This window comes from Spinacia oleracea, chromosome 4 (genome assembly GCF_020520425.1).
Source record: "Spinacia oleracea cultivar Varoflay chromosome 4, BTI_SOV_V1, whole genome shotgun sequence".
NCBI classification, from domain to species: Eukaryota; Viridiplantae; Streptophyta; class Magnoliopsida; order Caryophyllales; family Amaranthaceae; genus Spinacia; species Spinacia oleracea.
Window position 1 is genome coordinate 18,325,253 of NC_079490.1, and position 10,693 is coordinate 18,335,945.

Consider the following 10,693-nt stretch of genomic DNA (forward strand, 5'->3'; position numbering starts at 1 on the left):
CATACATCATAGGGGCACGATCCTAAGGTCTAATCATGTAAAACGAACCTTAGAATGGCTACAACCCCTCCCGAATTCTAAGCACTACTTAGAATATATAAAGTCACCCCTCTAACAAGGGTAACTGAAAATCGCGAGTCACCAAAACTCCGATCAAACTACTGCACATAACGCTCGCCCTACAAGCGCCCGTTACACAGTCTACCTCGTTCCAAAGCAAAAGCGAAAGAAAAAAAATCAAGGATAAGAACCGTCAAAATATACCCAGAAATCATTTTCAACGCCCAGAGCTGGGCGCCGATATCTTTAATGCCCCGGCCTGGGCGCTGAATCTTTCTGCTAGCCAAGTTTTTCCCAGATATAAAAATAAGAAAGAAACACCTATGAATCCTCGCATCGAACGAAGTAATAAGCCGTGCAAACCCACGCAGAAGGTGCTACACTTGTTCAAACACATGAACGAGGCTTGATGAAATACTCCAATGCAAAAATAATAATGATATCCCAACACCTGGAGGAATGTTCTAAGACACGCTGTTAGGCCACACAAGCCTACGTCGCACCATAAGTTCAACCATCCCACGGTACAAGTCTAAAAAAGAGTAAGGCATATTGCACTAATATAGGCACGACCAAGAACACGCGTAAAAGAGGCAAAGACTATTTATCGCCCAAATTCGAAATGCAAGCCACGTGACTTCTACATTAAGGATTAAAGGTAGCAAAACATTACCTACCACAGAAGGGATAGCTCGCACCTACACGAGTAGAACCCCAAGGTATCTTTCTCGAAAGAACCTACAAAAATCGTATGCCAAAAGGAAGCATCCCAACATGCATACTTGGGGGCTCCAAGCTACGAAACGACCATAGCAAAATTAAAAAAAATCTCTCGAAGCAAATGTTTGAACAATCGAAAGGGTACGATGTTTGAGCCCACTTCATGAATGGGCCTGAACCCTATCAAGCTTCTAAGCAAACTATTCAAAATCAGTCATTGCTCAAAAAAAATAAAAAATAAATAAATGATTCTAGCAAACTGATTAATGGACCGCTGATGAGTCATATTTGTATAGGGTATTTTAGGCGCATTTAGGTTGCATTATTAGGCATTTATATCATTTTAGTTGCATTTAGGATCACATTTGCATAAGTTATCGTTGTCGTACTCTATTACGCCCCGTTTGTGTTTTCTTAATGTTTCAGGTGATTTTACGGTCATTTGGATGCTTTCGGAGTGTTATGAGTTGATTTGGATGATGAACGGATGGAATGTTGACTCGAGGATCATTGCATATCTCTAGGGATAATTTTGAGTCAATAACGAAGCTAAACGCTATTTTTCTAAGCATCAAAACGGACAAGCGTTCACTCTTTTGATGATATCTCAAGTTCTACATGTCGGAATGAGGCGATTTTTATTGGCCTAGAAAGTAGACTTCAAGAGCTTTCCAACGACAGGTCACACGTCCTTATAGGCATTGTAGAACAAGAGTTATGACATAAACAAGATGGCTCGACTATCCGATTCGCCCGAAGCCCAAAACGATGGCCCAATCTTCCCCTTGGGCGCGAAAACCAGCGACCCACCAGCGGGCCCGCTGGTTTCTCCGCCCAGCTACTTCCATGGGGGTTCGTTGCGTCGTTTCTCGTGATCGTTCAATTAAATGATAACTTATGTAATTATTATTTTTTTCCTTTTTTGTTGAGAATTTAGGAAACACTAAAATACCTCAAGGGAATTAATGTATTCCCTTATGCTTTTATTTTTTGACGTTTTTTTTCCGTGATAATTTTTTCACGTCAGTTCTAGTTTTCTATTCCTCTCTTATTCCATTGTCGAACCCTAGCTTTCAATTTTCAATTCATCAATCTAGAGGTAATTCAATAATTTCTTTTGCTTTAATTCTTTCTTATTATTTCCGTTTCTTAGATTAATTCGTCCTTTGATTATGAATCTCGTTTTCATTATGTATTTCATGCTTGTTAATTCAATTATGAGCGAGTAGTTATATTCTAGGGCTAAGTTAGGGAAGCCATGTTTATACCATGATTGTTATGCATTAAAGTTTGCTAATTTATAGATTATTGCTTGAGTAATTCCAATTGATTTGTTCTTAATCGTTGATTCATGTTATCGGCCAATTTCATGGATTAATTATCTAGCTAATAGGAATTAGAATCGAAAGATCGTGTTTTTAGAGGCTTTGTACAATTGGCAATTCTGATTATGTTAGCGATCGCACTGCATATGTTGAATTGAAAGTGTTAAGACCCGACCGTAGGATTAGCATGTACTTTAATTACTCGGCCTAGTTTATTCGTTGTCGAATTAAATTGTGTTATTGGATTGGTATAAGCATGGTGAACCGAACAGACGCCCTAGACCTTTAATTCATTGATAAATTACGCATTTTTATTATTGCTTTAGCTTCAGTAGTTAATACTTAAACTCAACTTTCGTTGTTGAAATAGTTCGTATAATTGGGCAAAAACTAATAGAACTTGTCTCCCTGTGGGATCGACCCGTATTTGCTAAGTATCTGCTAACAACAGACACCGTGCACTTGCGGTATCACTTTTTAATCTATCAAGTTTTTTGGCGCCGTTGCCGTGGAGACGGCTATATTCTATTAGTTTTAGTTTGATTATTTGAACTATTTCCATTGTCTCATTGGAACTCTCAGTTCCAATTGAGGCAAATCTCACTGCGTTTTCTTTCGTTGTTGTTTATGCCCAGGTCTGCCAGAACGGGTACCTTGGTTCCTCCCGATCCCGATCTTGGAAAGACCCTTCGTCAACTAAAAAAGCAACAGAAAAAGAAGAAGCAGTCAGGGTCCCAAGACTCACAGACTCCACCGAGTCACACGATGTCTAAATCCCTGAAATCATATGGGGTTCCTTCCTCGAATAGTGTTCCGACTGGGCTCACAATGCCAACTATTGATGCAGTCAACTTTGAGATCAAGCCCTCTCTAATCTCCATGGTCTCACAAAGTCAATTTGGTGGCCATCCATCTGAGGAACCCACCAACCATTTGCAGAGGTTCAACCAACTGTGTGGTACTATCAAGCATCAAGGGGTCACTCAAGACCAATTGAAAGTCATGTTGTTTGGTTTTAGCCTTCGTGATAAGGCTCAGACATGGTTGAATGATGTCAAGGAGACAGAGTGGAGTGCTATTTCACAGGCCTTTCTAGAAGAATTCTTTCCACCCACCAAGACTGCTGAAATAAGGCATAAGCTGACTACATTCACTCAAGAACCTGGTGAATCACTTCGAGAAGCCTGGGATAGATTCAAGGCTTTGCAGCGGTCGTGTCCGCATCACAACATTGAAAAATGGTTCTTGGTTCAGATTTTCTACCATGGTTTGCAAGATGAAACAAAGAACACGGTTGATTCTGCTGCTGGGGGTGTTTTTCTTGACAAAGAAGTGGATGCAGGTTATGATTTTCTTGCCAACTTAGCTGCCAACCATTACAGCACCACCAGATCCACATCTAAGAAGGGAAAATTGGATGTCGATGCTTATGCTCTATTGTCCTCACAAGTGGCAGCCTTGAACCTGAAGATCGATTATTTGAAGGCTCCTCAGTCTAGTACACCCCCAATGAGTATCAATGCTATGTCTAGTGTAGCTCCAGTGACAACTTCTTACTGCGAAGTATGTGGCATCCAAGGTCACTTTGGTCATGAGTGCTCTTATAGTTTACAGGATACTACACAATTGGAGAAAGTGAATGCTTTTCAACAGAGACAACCCAATGACCCATACTCCAATTCATTTAATCCGGGTTGGAGGAATCATCCAAATTTCTCATATCGGGGCAACAATGTTCAGAATCCTCAACCCCAGCAACAATGGTCGCAACCACAGTTCCATCCACCTCAACCACATGTTTCTAGGCCTCCATTTCAACAAGGAGCCTCACATAATGCTCCCCCGGGGTTTAATAGGCCCCCGCATCAAGGATATCAACAACCCCCTCAGAGCAGTGCTACTCCAGAGCCTAACATGGGTGATCTGTATAAGCTCATTGCAAATATGCAGAAGACCGCAGAGATAGCTCAAAAGAACCATGATGAGAGCATCAAAGAGTTGAAGAATCAGAATAGAATGTTGGAGAATCAAGTTGCCCAACTTGCTGACACTCTATCTCAAAGGCAACCGGGTACACTACCAGGGCAACCTACTCCGCCCCAGAACAGAGAAAGTGCCAATGCTATCACTCTTAGAAGTGGCACGAAATATAATGGACCCCCGATGCCCACTGATGATGCAACTCTTGCTAAGGGGAACACAGATGGACCAGGGAAAGCAACTGATGCAGAGCCTCGAGTCATGGAAGTTGATAATGCTGATGATGTTGGTGCAAATAAAGGGAAAGAGAAGATTTCTGATTCTCTCCCTATTGTGCCTAAGTTACCTTTCCCTCACCGGATGCAGAAAACTAAGGTCGATCAACAGCTTGGTAAGTTCTTGGCAATGGTCAAGAATCTTGAGGTAACGGTCCCTTTTACTGATTTAATATCTCAAGTTCCTGTTTATGCAAAATTTTTGAAAGAGATGATCACTAAGAAAAGGGATTATGGTGGTGTGGAGAGAGTCGCTCTAACTGAAGAGTGTAGTGCGATATTGCAAAATAAGTCTCCACCCAAACTTAAGGATCCGGGTAGTTTTTCCATCCCCTGTCATGTAGGTGCATTGTTCATTGATAAAGCATTGTGTGATTTAGGTGCAAGTGTGTCTGTCATGCCCCTTTCTGTCTGTAATAGGTTGAATATGGGAAAACTAAAATGCACACAAATCACGTTGCAAATGGCAGATCGTTCTATAAAGTATCCCTTGGGTATTTTGGAGGATGTTCCTGTCCGGGTGGGGAAATTCTACATTCCTGTTGATTTTGTAGTGCTAGATATGGAGGAGGATAGTCAAATTCCCATAATTTTGGGTAGGCCATTTTTATGTACTACAGGTGCTGTCATTGATGTCAAGTCTGGGTCTCTTACTTTGAGTGTTGGTGATGATACTGTTACTTTTAATCTAACCAATGCTGTCAAGTCTCCTATGCTTGAGAATACTTGTTGCAGGATTGATATTGCAGAAGAAATTTCTCTAGACAACATTCCTAGAATGTTGTATGATGATCTATTGCTGGCGACTCTCACCTTGGAGGCCCGAAAAGGAGAAGGAGATTGTGAGATTGATTCCTTGATCTCGGATTTAGATGGAAGTGAAGCTGAGAAGGTCGATGGTTTTGAGGTATTAGAAACTGTTTGCTCTATTTCCGAGCCACAGGTAACGAAAGTAGAACTAAAACCGTTACCATCCCACCTTAAATATGCATTTCTTGATGATAATGAGGATTTTCCTGTGATCGTTAATGCTGCACTCGATGATAGCCAGCTTTCTAAGCTTCTGACCGTGCTCCGTATGCACAAAAAGGCAATCAGGTATAGCATTGACGATCTCAAGGGCATTAGTCCTGACTTTTGTATGCATAGAATTAATTTGGAAGCAGATCACCGCCCTCGCATCCAACCACAACGTCGTTTGAATCTTAATATGCAAGATGTGGTGAGAAAAGAGGTAGTGAAACTACTTGATGCGGGCATCATCTATCCCATTTCAGATTCTAAATGGGTGAGCCCGGTGCAAGTCGTTCCTAAGAAGGGGGGGACAACGGTCATTAAGAATGATAAGGATGAGCTTATCCCTACTCGTGTTGTCACAGGTTGGCGTATGTGTATAGATTATAGAATGTTGAATACGGCCACCTTGAAGGATCACTTTCCCCTCCCCTTTATTGACCAGATGCTAGAAAGATTAGTAAAACACAACGTACTTTTTCTGTTATTTGGATGGATATTCAGGTTTCTTTCAGATTCCCATTCACCCGGATGACCAGGAGAAGACGACGTTCACCTGTCCATATGGAACTTTTGCATACCGCAGAATGCCGTTTGGCTTGTGCAACGCCCCTGCTACATTTCAAAGGTGTATGATGGCCATTTTTTCTGACTTCATCGAGGATATCATGGAGGTATTTATGGATGATTTTAGTGTTTATGGTTCTGACTTTGATGTATGTTTGCATAATCTTTCTAAAGTGCTTAAACGTTGTTCTGAGGTGAATTTTGTTAGGTTATGATACATATGACAATTCATAAATCATGCGGAAAAACCATAAACCCAGGAAAACATATTATTTACACATAATCATTTAGCATAGATTAGATGCATACTCTTTGTTGCGTGCCTTCCCTAGCTGCGCCCGAACCGAACAAGAACAAGTCTTTAGGACTCCAAGTGTCGTCCCTCCGTAGATAGTCCACAGCACGTCCGGATCCGCCTTAAGATTGACCAACTAGAATCGCCCTTAAGGTACTATTATTTTCGGCACTTTATAGGCAAATGTGTGACTGAATTTTTCTCTCAAAAACTCACTTTGAATACTTTGAAAACTTGTGTTATAAATTGTGAGCCCTAGCCTCATATTTATAGCGGTATGGAAAGGGAATCGAAATCCTATTCAGATACAAATTAATTAAACCTAGAATCCTACAAGAACTCTAATTTAATTAATTTATCAAATAGAATTAGGAATTTAATCATTAACCGAACTCTGCATGTTTTAGGAAACGTGCACGAACACAAACACTTGCACACACACGCACGGCAGCCACGATGGGCCCCATGCGTGCGCGCGAGCAGCAGCCCACTCAGCGCCCGCGCGCGCTGTGCGCGCTACGCGCTGCGCGCAGCCTGCTGGGCCTGGCCTTGCGCTGGGCCTGGCGTGGCTGTTTGTGCGGCGCGCTTGGCTTGCTGGGCGATGGCCTGGCTTCGTGCTGGGCCTCGTCCGGCAGGCCTCGTCCGATGCTTATTCGTACGATGCGCTTCCGATTAAATTTTCCGATTCCGGAATTCATTTCCGATACGAACAATATTTAATATTTCCGATTCCGGAATTAATTTCCGTTTCGAACAAATATTTAATATTTCCGTTTCCGGAATTATTTTCCGATTCCGGTAATATTTCCGATTCTGACAATATTTCCGTTTCCGGCAATATTTCCGATTCTGGCAATATTTCCATTTCCGATAATATTTTCCGACACGTACCATGTTTCCGTTTCCGGCAACATCTACGACTTGGATAATATTTATATTTCCGATACGATCCATATTTCCGTTTCCGGCAATATCATCGTTTCCGGAGTATTCATTCCTTGCCTGTGACGATCTTAGCTCCCACTGAAACCAAGATCCGTCGGTTCCGAATATTCATAGATGGAGTATTTAATGCTATTAAATACTTGATCCGTTTACGTACTATTTGTGTGACCCTACGGGTTCAGTCAAGAGTAAGCTGTGGATTAATATCATTAATTCCACTTGAACTAAAGCGGCCTCTAGCTAGGCATTCAGCTCACTTGATCTCACTGAATTATTAACTTGTTAATTAATACTGAACCGCATTTATTAGACTTAACATAGAATGCATACTTGGACCAAGGGCATTATTTCCTTCAAATTTGGTATTGAACTGGGAAAAGTGCCACTTTATGGTCAATGAAGGAGTGGTACTTGGTCATCTTATTTCTGAGCGTGGCATCCAAGTTGACCGAGCAAAGATTGAGGTGATTGAGAAACTTCCCCCTCCTGTGAATGTCAAGGGAGTGAGGAGTTTTCTCGGTCATGCGGGTTTCTATCGCCGTTTCATAAAAGATTTTTCTAAAATTGCGAAACCCCTCACTCAATTATTGCTCAAGGATGCCACATTTGAGTTCACTGATGCTTGTTTGGAGTCTTTCGACAGGATTAAGAAAGCATTGATAACTGCTCCAATCATTCAGCCTCCGGATTGGGATTTGCCGTTCGAAATTATGTGTGATGCGAGTGATTATGCTGTTGGAGCAGTGCTTGGCCAAAGAAAGAACAAGGTGTTGCATGCCATCTATTATGCAAGCAAAACCTTGGATGGAGCTCAGATGAATTATGCTACTACTGAGAAAGAGCTCCTTGCGGTTGTTTATGCTCTTGACAAATTTCGGACGTATCTTGTTGGTTCGAAAGTCATTGTACACACTGATCATGCCGCCCTGAAGTATTTGTTGGCCAAGAAAGAGGCCAAACCGAGACTTATTCGATGGATTCTTCTTCTCCAGGAATTTGATTTGGAGATTCGGGATAAGAAGGGTGCAGAGAATGTTGTTGCAGATCATCTCTCTCGGTTGAAATTTCAATCTAGCACAGACGGGCCTATCAATGATTCGTTTCCTGACGATCATCTATTCTCTGTGTCTACTCAATCCCCATGGTATGCGGACTTCGCAAACTATTGTGTCGGTGGCTCCCATCCTCCGGAGTTGACATATCAACAACGTAAGAGATTCTACCATGATGCTAAGCGGTATTTTTGGGACGATCCACATTTGTATCGGAAGTGCGCCGATGGTATGTTTCGTAGGTGTGTAGCGGATTGGGATACCCACGGGGTTCTTAAGCATTGCCACAGTTTACCTTCTAGTGGTCATCTTGGTGCTATTCCGACCGCCCATCGAACTCTTCAAAGTGGTTTCTATTGGCCTTCTATATTCAAGGATGCTCGTTTCTTTTGCAATGCATGTGACGAATGTCAACGAACGGGCAACGTTTCGAAAAGGCAAGAGCTACCACAAACCGGAATTCTTGAGGTTGAGCCATTCGATGTATGGGGCATTGATTTTATGGGACCATTCCCTTCTTCATGTGGGAATCGGTACATCTTGGTTGCCGTTGACTATGTTACAAAGTGGGTGGAAGCTATTGCATCGCCAACCAACGACTCTAACGTCGTAAAGAAGCTTTTCAAGAAAATCATATTTCCGCGCTTTGGAGTCCCAAGGGTCGTGATTAGTGATGGGGGTTCCCATTTTCATCAAAGGACTTTTAAGGCTCTTCTGAAGAAGCACGGAGTTACTCAAAAGGTTGGCATGGCTTATCATCCTCAAACGAGTGGCCAAGTTGAAGTTTCTAATCGACAGATCAAGAGAATTCTCGAAAAAGTAGTCAACAAGTCTCGAAAAGATTGGTCGTTGAAGTTGGATGACACATTGTGGGCGTTACGCACGGCCTACAAGACTCCGTTGGGGACAACTCCGTATAGGTTGGTGTATGGCAAAGCTTGTCATTTACCAGTTGAAATGGAATATCTCTCTAATTGGGCCGTCAAGGAGATCAATATGGATTTAGAAGCGGCCGGTGAAGCGAGACTTCTTCAATTGAATGAGCTAGATGAACTTCGGTTTGAAGCTTACGAGAATCATAGGCTCTATAAGGAGCAAACGAAGAAGTTCCATGATAAGATGATTCAAAAGCGGGAGTTCAACATCGGTGATAAGGTCTTGCTTTATAATTCACGACTACGGCTTTTTCCAGGAAAGCTTAAGTCTAGATGGTCCGGGCCTTTTACTATCACCGAAGTCGAGGAACATGGAGCAATTGAGGTTGCTAGTGAAAATGGCACCAAGTTCAAAGTGAACGGTCAACGTTTGAAGCTATACACTGAAGGAACGTTTATTGGAAAATTGGAGACGATCTATCTCTCCGATCTACCCACCGACGCTTGACTATTGAGGTTTGGAGTCAAGCTAACGACTTAAAACGAGCGCTTATCGGGAGGCAACCCGATTTCTAACTCTTTTTCTTTTCAAATTATTTTCTATTTATTCCAATTTTTTTTTTTTTTCTATTTATTTCAATTTTTTTTTTTTCTATTTATTTCAATTTTTAATCTAATTTATTTTATTTATTTGGTTATTTTATTGAAAAAAAATAAAAAAAATAAATTAGAAACAACAAAAGAACAAAAATATTTTATTTTGATTTCGATTGAATTCGTATAATTTTATTTTATTTTTAGATTAGTTTTCGTTCATCGTATTTATTTGTTTATTTATGTATTCTGTGTGTTTAGTTTTACTAACGATCCTAACTTTTGATTTTAGTGGTACTTGATAAAAATTTTCTAGGATGTATAGGTGCAAGTTCAAGTCAATTTGGAAATCCCGGTGCATCAAACGTGAAAGCAGCGCTCGCCCAGCGAGCAGCTTGGTTGTTGCCTCGTGCACGCATAAACCAGCGCCCATACAGCGGCCTCGCTGGCCAAATATGCCTCAATTGCTGAACATTCTGCCTTGCGCGCTGGCCATACAGCGGCCTCGCTGGCCAAATATGCCTCAATTGCTGAACATTCTGCCTTGCCCGCAGGCGAACCAGCGCTACCGCTGGAAATCCCGCCTTCCCCTTGATTCAAAAACCGAAACCAACCTCCCTCACCACTGCACCACCTACGCCCAGCCCTCCTTCGACCACCCCCCTCCAACCACCATAATCCGTCGAACACCAACATCACCACCGCCTCCGCCCATGTGCCACACCGGCGGTCGGCGCGTCACCCCAGCAACCACCAGTCGCTCTCCTCTCACGCAAAACACCCCTTCCCTCGCCCACCGACGCCAGTCTTTCCTCTCCATTCACACTACCCTTCGACGACAGCCACCACCAACCCGCCACCTTCCCCTTTCACCCACGCAACAAACACCACCCCCCCGCGCAACCAGTTCGTGAAACCCCACCCGCGTCCTTCGCACTTCGCCGCTCCCTTTCCCTCGTTCGAACCCACAGCACCACCCCGCCACTCTCTC

The 10,693-nt window shown here is 42.5% G+C and overlaps 1 non-coding gene across 1 annotated transcript; it reads right to left on the reverse strand.

The window, feature by feature from the left end:
- Window positions 1-3,231: 3,231 nt before the first annotated feature.
- On the reverse strand, window positions 3,232-3,337 carry LOC130460440 (small nucleolar RNA R71). Its single transcript, XR_008920310.1, has one exon. It is a non-coding gene; the product is annotated as a small nucleolar RNA R71 (small nucleolar RNA).
- Window positions 3,338-10,693: the final 7,356 nt, after the last annotated feature.